The sequence below is a fragment of the Triticum dicoccoides genome, chromosome 4A (assembly GCF_002162155.2).
Source record: "Triticum dicoccoides isolate Atlit2015 ecotype Zavitan chromosome 4A, WEW_v2.0, whole genome shotgun sequence".
NCBI lineage: Eukaryota > Viridiplantae > Streptophyta > Magnoliopsida > Poales > Poaceae > Triticum > Triticum dicoccoides.
In genome coordinates this window covers 687,504,162-687,518,844 of record NC_041386.1, presented here as the reverse complement: position 1 = coordinate 687,518,844, position 14,683 = coordinate 687,504,162, and positions in this window count along the sequence as shown.

Genomic DNA, 14,683 nt, shown 5'->3' with positions numbered 1-14,683 from the left:
AAATTTATACTTCTATTACCCACATTGGTCCCAAAATACATGAATGATTAGCAATATATACTCCATAAAAGAACTAAGTACACCAAAATACACGATAGGTAGCAACTACTTAGCAGGACAAATACAAATTGGTGATGCAAGAAACAAAAAAATTCCCCAATAAGATCAGATGAATAGGCATACAAATTACTAAATTACTAATCAAACTCATACAAGAAACAACAAAAAAATTCAATTTTTAGTGCTGTCCCCGTTTCCCCGGTTTCAGTGTCGTACAAATGCAACAATGCACACTGGGGATCTAGATTCCAACAGTTTAAGGGGGGTGCAGCTGCACAAGGTACTTACAAATTCCTATGGGGAGGGGCGTCCGGTGACGACAGGTAGCCAGCCAGCCGACTGACATGGACGACCATTGGAGTGGCGAGCAGGCGAGGCCAGCGGCGAATAGCAGAAGACGACGGTCAGAGGGCTGAGGCACGCCCTTGTTCCTCCCTCCTCAGTGCCGGGATGTTTCTAGTCGACGCCGGCAGTGATGGGTGGGCATCGGCGCATCCACCGAGTGCGGCGGCGGGGAGTCTGGTTCGTGATGAAGGCGAGGAGATGTGCGCGAGACTGAAGTGTGTGTGTGTGTGTGTGTGTGTAGCGTGCATGATGGGCTTGTGCGTACGTGCGGCTGATGGGCCATTACTACTACCTAGTAGTAAGAAAATTTCATTTGGGCTGGGGGGGCCACGGCCCCTCAACATTCTACATAGCTCCGCCGTTGACGGTATGCCCATCGTGACAGGGAGAAGGCGTGCTGCATTTGCAGAGTCGTAGCGTGCCAGGAAGAAGAAGGCCGAGGAGGCCGGATGCCCATGCACGGATCCTGGCAAAGCGACAAGGCTATACCCTTGCGTTGGAGCAAGCTCGAGCTGTCCCTACCATCGTCGACCGAACAGGGAAAAATGAAGGGCGACCGGCCCCTGTCCGCAGAGATATAGGAGGCCAGATTTACCCATTTCGGTTGTAGATGCCCTTAGGCCATGTCATGATGTGATTTTTTTTTTGCGGGAAATGTGAACTCCACACTAAAGTGAGTGAAGAAAATGTATAGATTTAATACTATGCTGGCCATACAAAATAGCAGCCGGGGCATACGTCCATATAAACAAAAAAAAACTGAACTAACCTTGTTGCTCATCAGAGAACAATGGCTTTTGGCTACTTTAGGCGTCATCAGGCTTGGGTGCACCGTGCAACATATGGACCGGGCGCACGGGGGAAGGTGTGGTGAGGTGGGTTGGTGGATGAGGGGCGCGTCGGCGGCCGTCGATTGGACCAGACGATCAGATCCCGGCCGTCGGAAGGGGGTAGGAAACGACTGGATATTATAAAAAATATTTTCCCCGGCCATTTGTTTTTGTTGGTCCGGTGAGCCTTCTTGGCCCTTTGCGTCGCCGTCACGGTTGTTTTCTGGAGTCATTCCAGCCTCGACGGCGATGTGTTTAATGACACGAGAATTTCAAAGTCAGAAACGCTCCATAGGTCCAGCGGCATGGTGCTTTTTTGGTGCTGTATGTGTCGATGGTAATTTATTCTTGCGCGTGAAATCCAGCCACGCGAGGATAACAACAGAGCAATAATAGGATTGATATGTTATCCACCGGGTAGCATGGATCTGTGCATGGGAATATTCCTTGTTGATTTTTGCAGAAAGAAAAAATTGTGTCTAATTCAAGATTTTTATGACCTTTTGTCTAGAGGGGTAGGGGTGTGGGTGACTTGAAATGGCACCCCACGGCCCATTAACTTTGCCCGCGGGTCGTTACCGTCGCCACGTTGGCGCGCATGAGCTAAACCGAGCCGGATTTTTGCCGGTTTTGTGACTGGTGTGGGGAGAAGGGTTCGACAATTTCCTAGCGTCACCACATTGGAACGGACGAGTTAAACCCGAGCCGTTTTTGTATTGGTTTTTGTTGGCGTGGGGAGAAGGGTTCGACAATTTCCTAGCGTCACCACATTGGCGCGCATGAGCTAAACCCGGGCCAGTTCCGTACTGGTTTCCATTGGTGCGGGGAGAAGGGCTCGGCAATTTCCTAGTGTCGCCACCATGTATATTGGTGCTATATTGTCCAGATATCTTTACGGGGTTAAAAAGCGACAAAAAAGTTCAAAAAGGGTAAAAGTACAAAACTAGGAGCAACAAAGGGATCCATGCACCCCCCGGGATATATGCGCGAGGATATTCTTCATATTTTTTGCGTGTACGTTAATACAAGATTTGATTTTAGACTTCTCATGGCACCACACATCCCTTGGCTCACCCACAAGTCGCAATCTATCTGTTTTCATTCGCAGATCTTCCAGGCTCATAGTGGCCCATCCTCTCCATTCTCAGGCCAGTTACAAAATCCAAGTTTTGGCCAATAATGAACAAATATATCTCCTGTTCTCCTCGTTGTGAAGTTCGGGTCTGATTTGACTATGCCTAAAATTCAATTTACCATTTTTATACATTAGCGGAATTTTGGTCTTTGTTGGGAGTGTTGCCAAGCTACCATACTTTTTCTAGTCGGCCTAGCTACCATACTAGTACCCTTTTGCAACTGTAACAGAAATTGTTATACTCATGTTGTCGTGATACTTTAAGGGTTTTAGAAAAGTTGATGTTATGTCATTTTGCTAACAGTGAAAGTCAGAGCAGATCGGTTAGTAGGTACTCCCTCTGTTTAGAATTACTTGTTGCATAAATGGATAAAAACGGATATATCGAGAACTTAAATACGTATAGACACATCCATTTCTTCGATAAGTAATTCCGGAAGGAGGGAGTAGGTTTTAGTCCTTCATATCACAAGGAGATTTCCCATGTAATCACTTGTATCAATTGGGCGTGTTTTATTGTGTATTATGTTGCTTATGTTGAAATGCTAGTGGCCAGCAAGCGGTTGTGTCTCGTGGTCGACGCAGGTTCGAGCTTCGGCTCTGACGCTTGTCTCACACTCTCTTCTTAATTAAAAATCAGTATGGGCTTCTCCCCCGGCTGGTCTAGTTTTTTGGTTGAACTGCTCGTCGCGGTGTTGTGCTATAAATACTTCTGTATTACTTAATTTCTTGACATTCATCTTCAATGAGTTTTTAGTACGCCGGTGTCTCTTTGGCAACCCAAGAAGAAAAAAAACTTGGCAATGTCGTTACTCGTAGAGGCAAGCATGAAATTGGCGAGAGCGGCGTTTCGGTGCCCGGGTGTATCTGCACCCGGTCAAAAAAAATTCGTAAAAAATTCAGAAAAATTCAAAAAATTCCAAAAAAAAATTAGGTGGTAGAAAATTTGATGTGTGAGGTACGATCCAATTTTCAAAACATTTAGACTTCTGTGCAGCTCTCAGCAAAAAAGACAAATCAGACCAGAACAGTATATGAATAGTACACATTTTTACAGACCTCCGATTTGTCTTTTTTGCTGAGAGCTGCACAGAAGTCCAAATGTTTGGAAAATTGGAGCGTACCTCACGCATCAAATTGTCCACCACCCCAATTTTTTTAGTATTTATTTTGATTTTTTTTGTGAGCGCAGGTGCAGATGAGCTCGGGTTCAGATTCGAATTTTTCGAAATTGGCTGGAAATATAAGCTGAACAAATACTCTCTACTCTCCATAAACAAATATAAGACGTTTTAGAGACTTGATACGAGGACTTGGGGCAAAAACCAAAAATACCCAAGAGCAGCCGGTGATCGATCGCGCCATTGTCCCGTTCCATTCCGAGGACAAATACTGTACATATACATATATACCCCCTCCGTTCCTAAATACTTCCTCCGTCCGGAAATACTTGTCATTGAAATAGATGTATTTAGATGTATTTTAGTTATAGATACATCCATTTTCATTTATTTTGATGACAAGTATTTCCGGACGGAGGGAGTATAAGTCTCTGTAGATATTTCACTACGAACCAAATACGGATGTATATAGATGCATTTTAGAGTGTAGATTCACTCATTCTGCTTCGTATGTAGTTTACAATGGAATTTCTACAAAGACTTGTATTTAGAAATGGAGGGAGTACGATACTTGCAACGGAATCATTTCAAACTTTCAATGGCTAGCTACAGCATATATGCATGCATGCATGAAGCATCCATGATGTGTCCTGGCCACTGCCGCGCTCAAGAGGCCAACGGCGGCACGCCTTTAGGAGGGGAGCTGCTACGCTTGGCAACCTTTGACTATTTAGCAGAGTTCACCTCTTCAAAGCACAAAGGGATCAATCAGGCAATGGGCCATCTGGGCACGTACGTGAGCGCATCGGCGGAGTTGAGTCTCATCCTTGGCTGGCTACTTGCTGCCCCAAGGACCATGCTGCTGAGTGCTGACCGTGAGATTCCGGCCGGCCGGCCGGAGACGTGCCCCAAATGCAACTTGTAGCACTTTGCTTGTCCCGCTGGGAGTTTCGACATCGTGCAGTAATTGCTATAGCGATCTATCTAGTCTAGAGTCAAAAAGGTCATCAGGAAGCTTTGTGGTGTTCGTGGTGAAATCGGTCTTCGCTGCTTGCCAAAAGCTTCTTGCTCCGGCGTCGATCGGTCGACTCACGATCGCAGCGGCCAACTGACCGACGCACGCACGTGTGGTTCGCCGAGCCATGTACGTCCGTGGAGCTGGGTTCTTCTTTTTTTTATCCTCGTACGACGGTTAATTACACCACGCATAAACGTATACCATCCACGAGAGATTGGCAGAGTTTCTACTGAAACTCTTTTGCAAGTGTGTGGGCAAATATGTGTCACGGAAACTACTGAAGGCCAAGGCCCAGCACCACCAGCCCGGCTCAAGAGGGTCATCAAGCCCAACCGGCAAGTGACTGGGGCAGCGTGGAGCAAGTGAGACTACTTAAGGCGAGGCGAGCCATTGGCTAGGGTATCGATTAGACCAGAACCTGACGGCGCCGCTCGGCGATGTATCCCCCCTCCCATCTCTGGCTCTCATCTCCCGATCCCCCTTCTTGCTATGAACTCTACCTACTTGTATCCCTAATTCGATTCATTGAGAGTAAATCCTATCGCCTAGACACTAGATCCGTGCCATCTGGTATCAGAGCCTCCAATCCCACCAGAAATTTTCTCTTCCGCATCGCGAGCTGGCGCCGAAGACGCGCAGCATCAAGGAGATCATGGCGGGGACGGATGCCCAGAAGCAGTGGGAGGAAGCGGCGGCGGAGCGAAGCGGCATCGCCAAGGCCATCCTATCGATCCAGCAGACGTTGGATCGGATGGTCCCCGCGGTCGCGAAGATGGAGCCCGCGGTCGCGAAGATGGAGCCGACGCTCGTCGCGCTCGAGCCGGTCGTCCAGGATCTCGCGACTTGGCGACCCACCGTGGACGCGGCGGTGGGACGACTCCAAGAAGACCTCGGCGACATCCGGGCGCAGCTGGAGAAGATCGCGGCAGGCACCGCGCCAGCCAACAGGCCGATGCCAAATTCCGTCACGGCGGACACCCACCGTGGACGCGGCGGTGGGACGACTCCAAGAAGACCTCGGCGACATCCGGGCGCAGCTGGAGAAGATCGCGGCAGGCACCGCGCCAGCCAACAGGCCGATGCCAAATTCCGTCACGGCGGACGCGCCACCGACCAACATCGAGCATGGTGATGACGATCACGGGCACACTGGCCACCGCAGGGCTTTACTTCCACAGGCTTCGGCTAGTGAGGGACCGATCCTCACTACGCCGTTCCCGGCCAATGGTACGTTCCGAACCCCGTTTCCTCCTCCCCCTTCCATAGAGTTGGGCGGTAGCAGTAATCAGGGTGGCACGGGAGGCCGTTTTGGCAACAAAATCATGGAGTGTCCTGAATTTGATGGCGACAATCCCACGGGTTGGCGCCTTCGTTGCGAAGCCTTTTTCCGTCTGAGTGGGCTTGAACCACATGTCTGGGTGGACACTGCTATTGTTCACTTTACAGGGGCGGCTGCCTTGTGGTTAGAGTGGTCTAAAATTCATCTAAAGAGTGCTAACTGGGAGGGGTTTTGCATAGCTGTGCTAGACAAATTTGGGCGCTCTGAGTTTCAGTTCCTTCTGCGCAAGTTTTCGAAACTGAAGCAAACAGGCTCGGTTCTCGAATATGCCGAACAATTCAATTTATCCATGCACAGTCTGTTAGCGCATCATAGCTCTTGGGATCCCCTGTTCTTTACTACTCATTTTGTCGAAGGATTGCATCATGACACTAAAGTTGCTGTGATGCTTCATCGACCCCCAGACTTGGAAACTGCCGTCTCTTTGGCTGAATTGCAGGAGGAGGTGGTCGAGCTGGTGCGTTTGGAGCAGGAAAACAATGGCCCTTCTCGGTCGGGGAGCGCTAATACTCAAGCGGGGCGATTCACCTCGCGGCCTCCGCTGGCTGTTGTGCTTCCGGTGCCCACACAGGCAGGGCGCACCTCGCCAACGCCATCGCCACTCGAGACACACCGCGGGCTCGACATCACCAAGACGCCCGCGGGTTCATCTAAGTCAGTGGACGACAAGCTCAAGGCCTTGCGCAACTTCAGAAAAGCACACGGGCTCTGCTTCACGTGTGGTGAGCGTTGGGGGCCAGGGCATACTTGCGCCTCCACTGTACAATTGCACGTTGTCGAAGAGATGGTGGACATGTTGTCGCCACCAACATCACCAGATCCCTCACCAAGTGCTCAAGTGGATAGTTCAGAAGAAGATTTGTGCTTGCTGTCAGCTGCTGCTGTTACTGGTACAGAGGCGCCAAAGGCTTTCCGTCTTCATGGTCGAGTGGGTAACAAGGTGCCGTTGATGCTAGTAGACTCGGGCTCTTCTCATAGTTTTATCAATTCGGAGGTTGTGCAGAACTGGCCAAGGGTACAACCAATGCAACATCCACTGAAGGTGAAGGTGGCCGATGGGGCAGTTACCTTGTGTGATAAGGAATTGCCGGCGTGCGAGTATCAGATACAAGGGGAACAGTTCCGATCCACATTCAAGCTATTTCCGCTCGGCTGCTACGATATCATATTAGGAATGGATTGGCTCGAGTCTCGAGGGTTGATGAAAGTTAACTGGACTGAAAAATCAATGGCTTTTACACACAAAGGCAAGCAGGTGCAACTCCAAGGGATAGACAGCTCGGATATCATTTGTGAACCTATTTCATCCACTCAACTGAACCTGTTGCAAGCAAGGACAGCCATCGCGCATGTATTGTTGGTAGCTGAGGTCAAAGCAGACATGGAAACAGCCCCGGTGCCACCTGCAGTTCAAGCCTTACTTGAGGAATTCAGCAGTTTATTCGCAGAACCACAAGGTCTGCCACCATCGCGGGAGTTTGATCATTCCATTGATCTCATTCCAGGAGCTCAACCGGTGATCGTGCGACCATACAGGTACAACCCTGTCCAGAAAGACGAGATCGAGGCACAGGTCAGAGAGATGCTACGCCAAGGAATCATTCAGTGCAGCTGCAGCCCCTTTTCTTCGCCTGTTTTACTGGTGCAAAAAAAGGATGGAGAATGGAGATTTTGTGTCGATTACCGTCACTTGAATGCAATCACCATCAAAAATAGATACCCAATACCAATTATCGAGGAACTTTTGGACGAGCTGCATGGGGCGACAGTGTTCACTAGGCTTGATTTGAGATCGGGATACCACCAGATTCGGATGCGTCCAGGGGACGAGCCGAAGACAGCTTTCCAAACTCATCACGGACACTTCGAGTTTAAGGTGATGCCATATGGAGTGACCGGAGGGCCGTTTACATTTCAGCAAGGCATGCACATTGTTCTAGGACCTCTGATTCGTCATGGCATGTTAGTGTTCATTGACGACATCCTGGTGTTTAACAAAACCCTCCGGGAACATGTCCAGCTCTTGCGTGAGGTATTCCAGCGGCTGGCCAAATACTCTCTCAAGCTCAAGATCAAGAAATGTGCCTTTGCACAACCGCAGCTCAGGTACTTGGGATATGTAATCAGTGCGGATGGAGTACACACTGACCCCGAGAACATTGAGAAGGTCCAAGCATGGGATCCGCCCACCTCGGTGAAGGAGTTGCATCAGTTTTTGGGACTGGCCGGGTATTACCGCCGGTTCATCAAGCACTATGGGGTGATCAGCCGTACGCTCACAGATCTTCTGAAGAAGGGCGTGCCATATCAGTGGACAGACACATGTGAGCAAGCATTCCAGACTCTGAAACGAGCACTGACTTCAGCCCCAGTGCTGGCGTTGCCGGATTTCAAGCAGCCCTTCACGGTGGAGACCGATGCATCAGACGTTGGTATCAGTGCTGTGCTGATGCAACATCACCACCCAATCGCGTTTTTGAGTCAGGCGCTTGGACCTCGACACCGGATGTTATCTACCTATGAGGAGTGCCTAGCGATTCTTCTGGCGGTGGAACGGTGGAGACCATACCTGCTTCAATCTGAGTTCACCATACGCACTAACCATCGCAGCCTGACTTGTCTGGATGAGCAGCAACTGACCACACCCTGGCAGCACAAGGCGTTGTCAAAGCTGTTGGGGCTTCAATACAAAATTGAGTATCGCAAAGGAGCAACCAACTTGGCTGCTGACGCATTATCACGCAGGCCAGCAGGGTCCAACTGTGCCATCACAGTCTGTGTTCCCGCGTGGCTAACCCAAGTCAAGCAAGGGTATGAGATGGACCCCAGTTGTAGGGATATGTTGACTAAGGCAAAACAAGGGGTCGCCCTCAAGGGACCTTTCCAAGTGACAGGAGGGCTCATCCGGTACAAAGGACGAGTGTGGCTGGGTCAGAACAAAGAGGCTCAAGATAAAGTTCTTCATGAGCTGCACTCAGGGGCCATCGGTGGACACTCGGGAGTTCAGGCGACATACAATCGCATCATCAGGCTATTCGCATGGCCCAAATTGAAACAAGCCATTAAGAGATTTGTGGGCAATTGTGCAATTTGCAAACAGGCCAAGCCAGAGCATGTCAAGTACCCCGACCTCCTCCAACCGCTGCCCATACCAGAGCAAGCTTGGGAAATGGTGACCTTGGACTTTGTAGAAGGGCTGCCAAGATCAAAGGGCTACAACTCAATCCTGGTGGTCGTGGATAAGCTGACACGGTATGCTCATTTCATTCCACTCCGGCACCCATTCTCTGCACTGCAAGTGGCTAAAGCATACATGGAGAATGTCTTCAAGCTCCACGGGCCCCCAGACAAGATGGTTTCAGACCGCGACCGCATCTTCACTAGCAGGGTGTGGCAAGAGCTGGCCAAACTGACATGGACCACCCTGAACATATCATCAGCGCGGCACCCGCAGACCGACGGGACCACTGAAAGAGTCAACCAGTGCATGGAGCTGTACTTGAGATGCTTCGTCCACAATTGTCCGAGCAAATGGGCTGACTGGCTGGCGTTGACGGAGTTCTGGTACAACACATCGTACCACTCTGTGCTCAAGTCCTCACCTTTCGAGGTGCTGTATGGCCACAAACCCCGATTCTTCAGCATCACAAACATCACGGATGATACAGTGTCTGATCTGGCGGCGTGGACAAGAGATCGAGCAACAGTGATGCAGTCCCTGAAGCAACATTTGCACCGCTCCCGGCAAGTGATGAAGGCCAAGGCGGACCAGAAGAGATCGGATCGAGTGTTCGCAGTTGGGGATTGGGTGTACCTCAAACTGCAACCGTACGCGCAATCATCAATTGCGGCTCGAGCTAACCACAAACTAGCCTTTCGGTTCTTTGGTCCATTTCAAGTTACTGGGCGCGTCGGCGAGGTTGCATATAGATTGGCGCTGCCGGAGCAGGCCAAGATCCACCCAGTCATCCATGTCTCCCAGCTTCGCGCAGGCGTGCCTCCGAACACACATATCATGCCGGAGCTGCCGATTCTCGACGAGGATCTTCTACCCTTCCAAGTACCAGCAGCCATACTTCAACGCCGAGACATACAACACGGAGTGCGGCAGGTACCGCAAGTGCTGGTTCACTGGTCCGGCTTTCCGGAGTCGCTGGCTACCTGGGAAGATGAAGTACCTCTCCGCACCAGATTTCCTCGAGCCTTGGCTTGGGGACAAGCCAGAATGCAAGGGGGAGGGAATGTCACGGGAACTATTGAAGGCCAAGGCCCAGCACCACCAGCCCGGCCCAAGAGGGTCATCAAGCCCAACCGGCAAGTGACTGGGCCAGCGTGGAGCAAGTGAGACTACTTAAGGCGAGGCGAGCCACTGGCTAGGGTATCGATTAGACCAGAACCTGACGGCGCCGCTGGGCGATGTATCCCCCCTCCCATCTCTAGCTCTCATCTCCCGATCCCCCTTCTTGCTATGAACTCTAGCTACTTGTATCCCTGATTCGATCCATTGAGAGTAAATCATATCGCCTAGACACTAGATCCGTGCCAATATGAGAACACAACAATTGACACTACTCCCTCCGTCCGGAAATACTAGTCATCAAAATGAATAAAAGTGAATGTATCTAGATGTATATTAGTTCTAGATACATCCTTTTTTATCCATTTTGATGACAAGCATTTTCGGACGGAGGGAGTACTTGATTAACAGGTCAAATCAAGTTGGCGCAAGTTTCTTGGCTGGTGGGATTCCTTCTTTTTTTCTAAAAAAAAGAGAACAAGATCGGTTGGTTTTTTTTAGCAAGAGTGGTTATTTTTTAGAACGCAGGTTTTTTTTTGAGGGATCTTTTAGAACGCAGGTGGGCAGCCTCCTTACATGGGCAGGCCCAGGCGTGCATGAGGCCACAGCCTCAATTTTTCCTTTTTTCATCTTATTTTCCTTTCGTTTTTTAATTTATTTTTCTATTTTATACTTCCAAATATTATAAATAATTATATTACAATTTTTTTTATCAAAAACATTTTAAAAATGTTAAATGTATACAAATAAAATGTTTCTCATGTACATGAAAAATATACACAATATGTGTGGAAAAAATTGATCATGTATTTAAAAAATGTTAATCAAGCATTTGAAAAAAATAAAAAAGTATTTGAAAATGTTAGTCAAACATTTGAAAAATGTTAATGTGTATAAAAAAATGTTGACCGTGTATTATAAAAATGTCAAACTTGTATTTGGAAATGTTAAAATATCTATAGAGAAAATGTTCCCCATGTATTTAGAAAATATCAATCTTATATTTGAAAATTTTTAGTCAAGCATTTGAATTTTTTTAAAATATGTATAGAGAAAATGTTGATAATGTATTACAAAAATGTTAACCAAGCATTTGAAAAATGTTAAATGTGTATAAGGATTTTTTTTTCAATTTATAAAAAAATACAATGTATGTGAAAAATGTTGATTACATATTTAGAAAATGATAATCAAGCATTTGAAAAAAATAAGTATTTCAAAATGTTAATCAAGCTTTCAAAAAATGCTCAGAAAAAATGTTGACCATGTATTAAAAAATGTTAATACTTACACCAGAGACGATGAAGGAGATGGGGAGTGGGCCTCCCGTTGCCACTGCTGACTTCAACTCGTCCCCTTTGGCTCCGGCAACTGGGTCGGCTCATCGCTGCAGCTAGGGTCAGGGTGTCACGTGTCGTCCTTGTCCTCTCCTCTGCGGCGTCACGACGCACGTGCCACCACAGGCCCCCGCCGCCGTCATCGTCGCCACTAGCTCTAGGGTTAGGGCGAGGCAGAGAGAGAAGCGATGAGAATGCGAGGACTAGCTCTAGGTTAGGGCGAGGCAGAGAGAGAAGCAATGGGAATGCGAGGCTACCGTGTCCGTGCGAGCCTTTGTCTCCTGTCGTGCGGATTGCAAACCTGGAAGCATAATCCGGGGTTTTAAGAATGGAACCCAAACCCTAACCCGGAAGACCAAATAGACAGGAGTCAAAACCCGAAGACAGAATAGATAGGAACCAAAACCCGAAGACCGAATGACCTGACAATTCGGTTAATTCGGTTCGGGTTCGGGTACCCAAACGTCCAGGTGACTTCTAGTGTTGAAAAAATAACAATACGCACATGGTGCTTGTGGGCGTGCATGTGTGTACACTGTACTGGGTGTTTCTGAAAAAGACAACTCCAAAAGGCCAGTACTAGGCGCCGGCGCACCGGCCGAAACTTTCGGCCGGTCCAGCCCCAGTCGTTCGATTCACATAATAATAACCATCCAGATTGCATCTTCTCCCTTGCGCGTAGGTCAAAGCCTCCTCCATCCTCACGTACATGCTCGTTGCCGTCGGTAGCTTGCTCGCCGGAGCCGCTCGTCGGCGCGCTCGTCAGAGCCGCTCGCTGGAGCTGCTCATCGGCGCGCTCGCCGGACCTGCTCGTCGGCTTCCTCGCCGGCGTCGGCCTGCTCGTCGGCTTCCTCACCGGAGCTGCTCGTCGGCTTGCTCGCCAGAGCCGCCGCTCGCCTGCATGCTCGTCGGCGCGCTCGCCTGCATGCTCGTCGAAGCTGCTCGCCGGTGCGCCATGTGCGATCGAACTTCGCCATGGCCGTTGCAGCAAATCACGTCGCCGGACGCGGCTTTTTTTGTGGCCAGTTGTAGCAAAAATCACGAAGCCATGTGCGATGTTGCAAAATGCGACACCCATAGTAGCAAAATACGATGTCGGTTGTAGCATATTGTGATGCCAGTTGAAGCATCTAGCAAAAAAGATGTTGGTTTCAGCATCCCTGTGACAACGGTGGTCACATGTAGCAAAAAACATGGTGGCCATGCGATGTAGAAAAAGCGACGTTAGATGTAACTGTGTGGGACGCCGGTTGTAACAATTTGTGACAACGGTGGTAACATGCAGAAAAAACACGGGGCCGTATGATGTAGCAAATCGTGAAGCCGGTTGTAGCTGCGTGGGAAGCAGCTTGTAGCAATTTGAGACAACGGTTGTAGCATTAGGGAAACTACGATGTGGGCTGGAGGTAGAAGAAGGGGAAGAGATCGAAAATCGCAAGGAGTGGACGAGCGCGTCCGCTCCTGGAATCGCCAGCCATCAAACCGGTTATGGGGATGCGGGTCGTACGTTTTATTATATTGTTTTCGCTTGTACACGTAAGGAATACGGGGAGGTGTACGTGCATAACGGATGTGACGTAGACGGTAGTTGGGCTCTAACGGGCTGCAGTGCGGGCCAGCGAGGCCATTTATTACGCGACCGACCCACCAGCCCCGTCCCCATCTGCTCATTTGTTCCCCCAAAATCGAGAGGAAGAACCATAGACAGAGCTCATGGCGAACGCCAACCAAGCTGCAGATCCGGTCGCACTGCCTTTAGTTCCTTGCCCCGATTATGGAAGGCGGGTGGTGACGTTCGTTGCTAGGCGCGGTCAGTTCCAGGGTGAGAGGTTTTACAAGTGCCGCAATCACAATGTAAGTGGATCTTGCTTTTATGAGTTCTGGATCCTTTCCGGTGTTCATGTCTTATTAGATTTGTCCATCTATGGCAGCCGGGTAGAGGTGGCTGAGCTTGGACCGGCGGCACCTCCGTTGGCGCAAATCAATCCAGGAGAGAACGAGGTAGCTGCAGCAAATCAAGGTGGTTAGATGCAGCCGGCGGACGGCACGGTGGGGCAGCAGAACGGGGCACTGGATGGATCGCAGATGCCGTCCGCGGCTAGTGGCGTTCTTGGATCTCAGCTCCGCGCGGGGGATGTTGGTCGGCGTCAGGCATCCTTCACTCTCGATGCTGCATCTATCAAATCTGGTGGTGTCTGTTGGGAATATGGCCATCTGCCTCGCCATCCTTGTACTGGTAGTGTCTTCCACCGTGATGCGTGCGTTTGATTAATTGGATGAATCTAAGAAGCGTATGCGTATGTAGTAGATGATCTATGTCAGGGGTTAATTAGTGTTAGCATCGTACGTGGGAGAAGGACTCTGAGACTCGTGGAGCTTTTGGATGTATGTTTGGTTCGGTGGATGCCTAGTGCTAATGAAATTTTGGTTTCGAGCTAATCATGAACAGTCAATGACGTAGTTGCTATTTCTTGATTTTTAAAACACCTGCGTGCTGAACGCCTCGCATGTTGCCCACGTGGCAGGGGTGGGTGGTGGTTGGGTAAGTGATGTACCGTGATCCATCAAATGTACCGATGGTACGGTTTCAACCTCCGTCCGTTACCGCACGCCGTACGCGAGCTGGCCGTATGTATCGACAGTACCCTACATTAGTGTGTACGGTCCGCTCCAGAGGCCCACCCACGCGGTATCGCTCTATTGGTCCACCTAGCGGGAGAGCGCGCGCCCGAGCTCGCTATCGCCGCGCTCGGGAAGAGATAAGATAGAAAAGAGAGCCAGATGCGTAGGACCCGCCATGTACGGGAGCAGTTTTGCATGCAGTAGTTTTGCGGAGAGCCAGGTGCGTAGGACCCATCATGTGCGGGAGCAGTTTTGCATGCAGCAGTTTTACATGCGGCTGCGCGTGCGGGTCGTGCTGCATGTGCGGGCGTTTGGGTGTAAGCGCGAGGGGCCGGCCGAAAGTTCGGCAGGCGCGCCGTTTCGAAACATTTTCCAATCCAAAACTGCATTGGAAGGGAAGGAATTACACAATGTGCGACGTGAAGGGGGGTATACCGTAGACCCGTAGTCACCGCGAACGTTAATTGCCTACTGGCGACTGCAAGTGTTGGGTCCCACTCCCAGTTCCCTAACACATGCAATCTGATGCATGTTACAAGCAGCAGCAACAGCAGGCAGCAGCAGTACGGACGAGTCGTG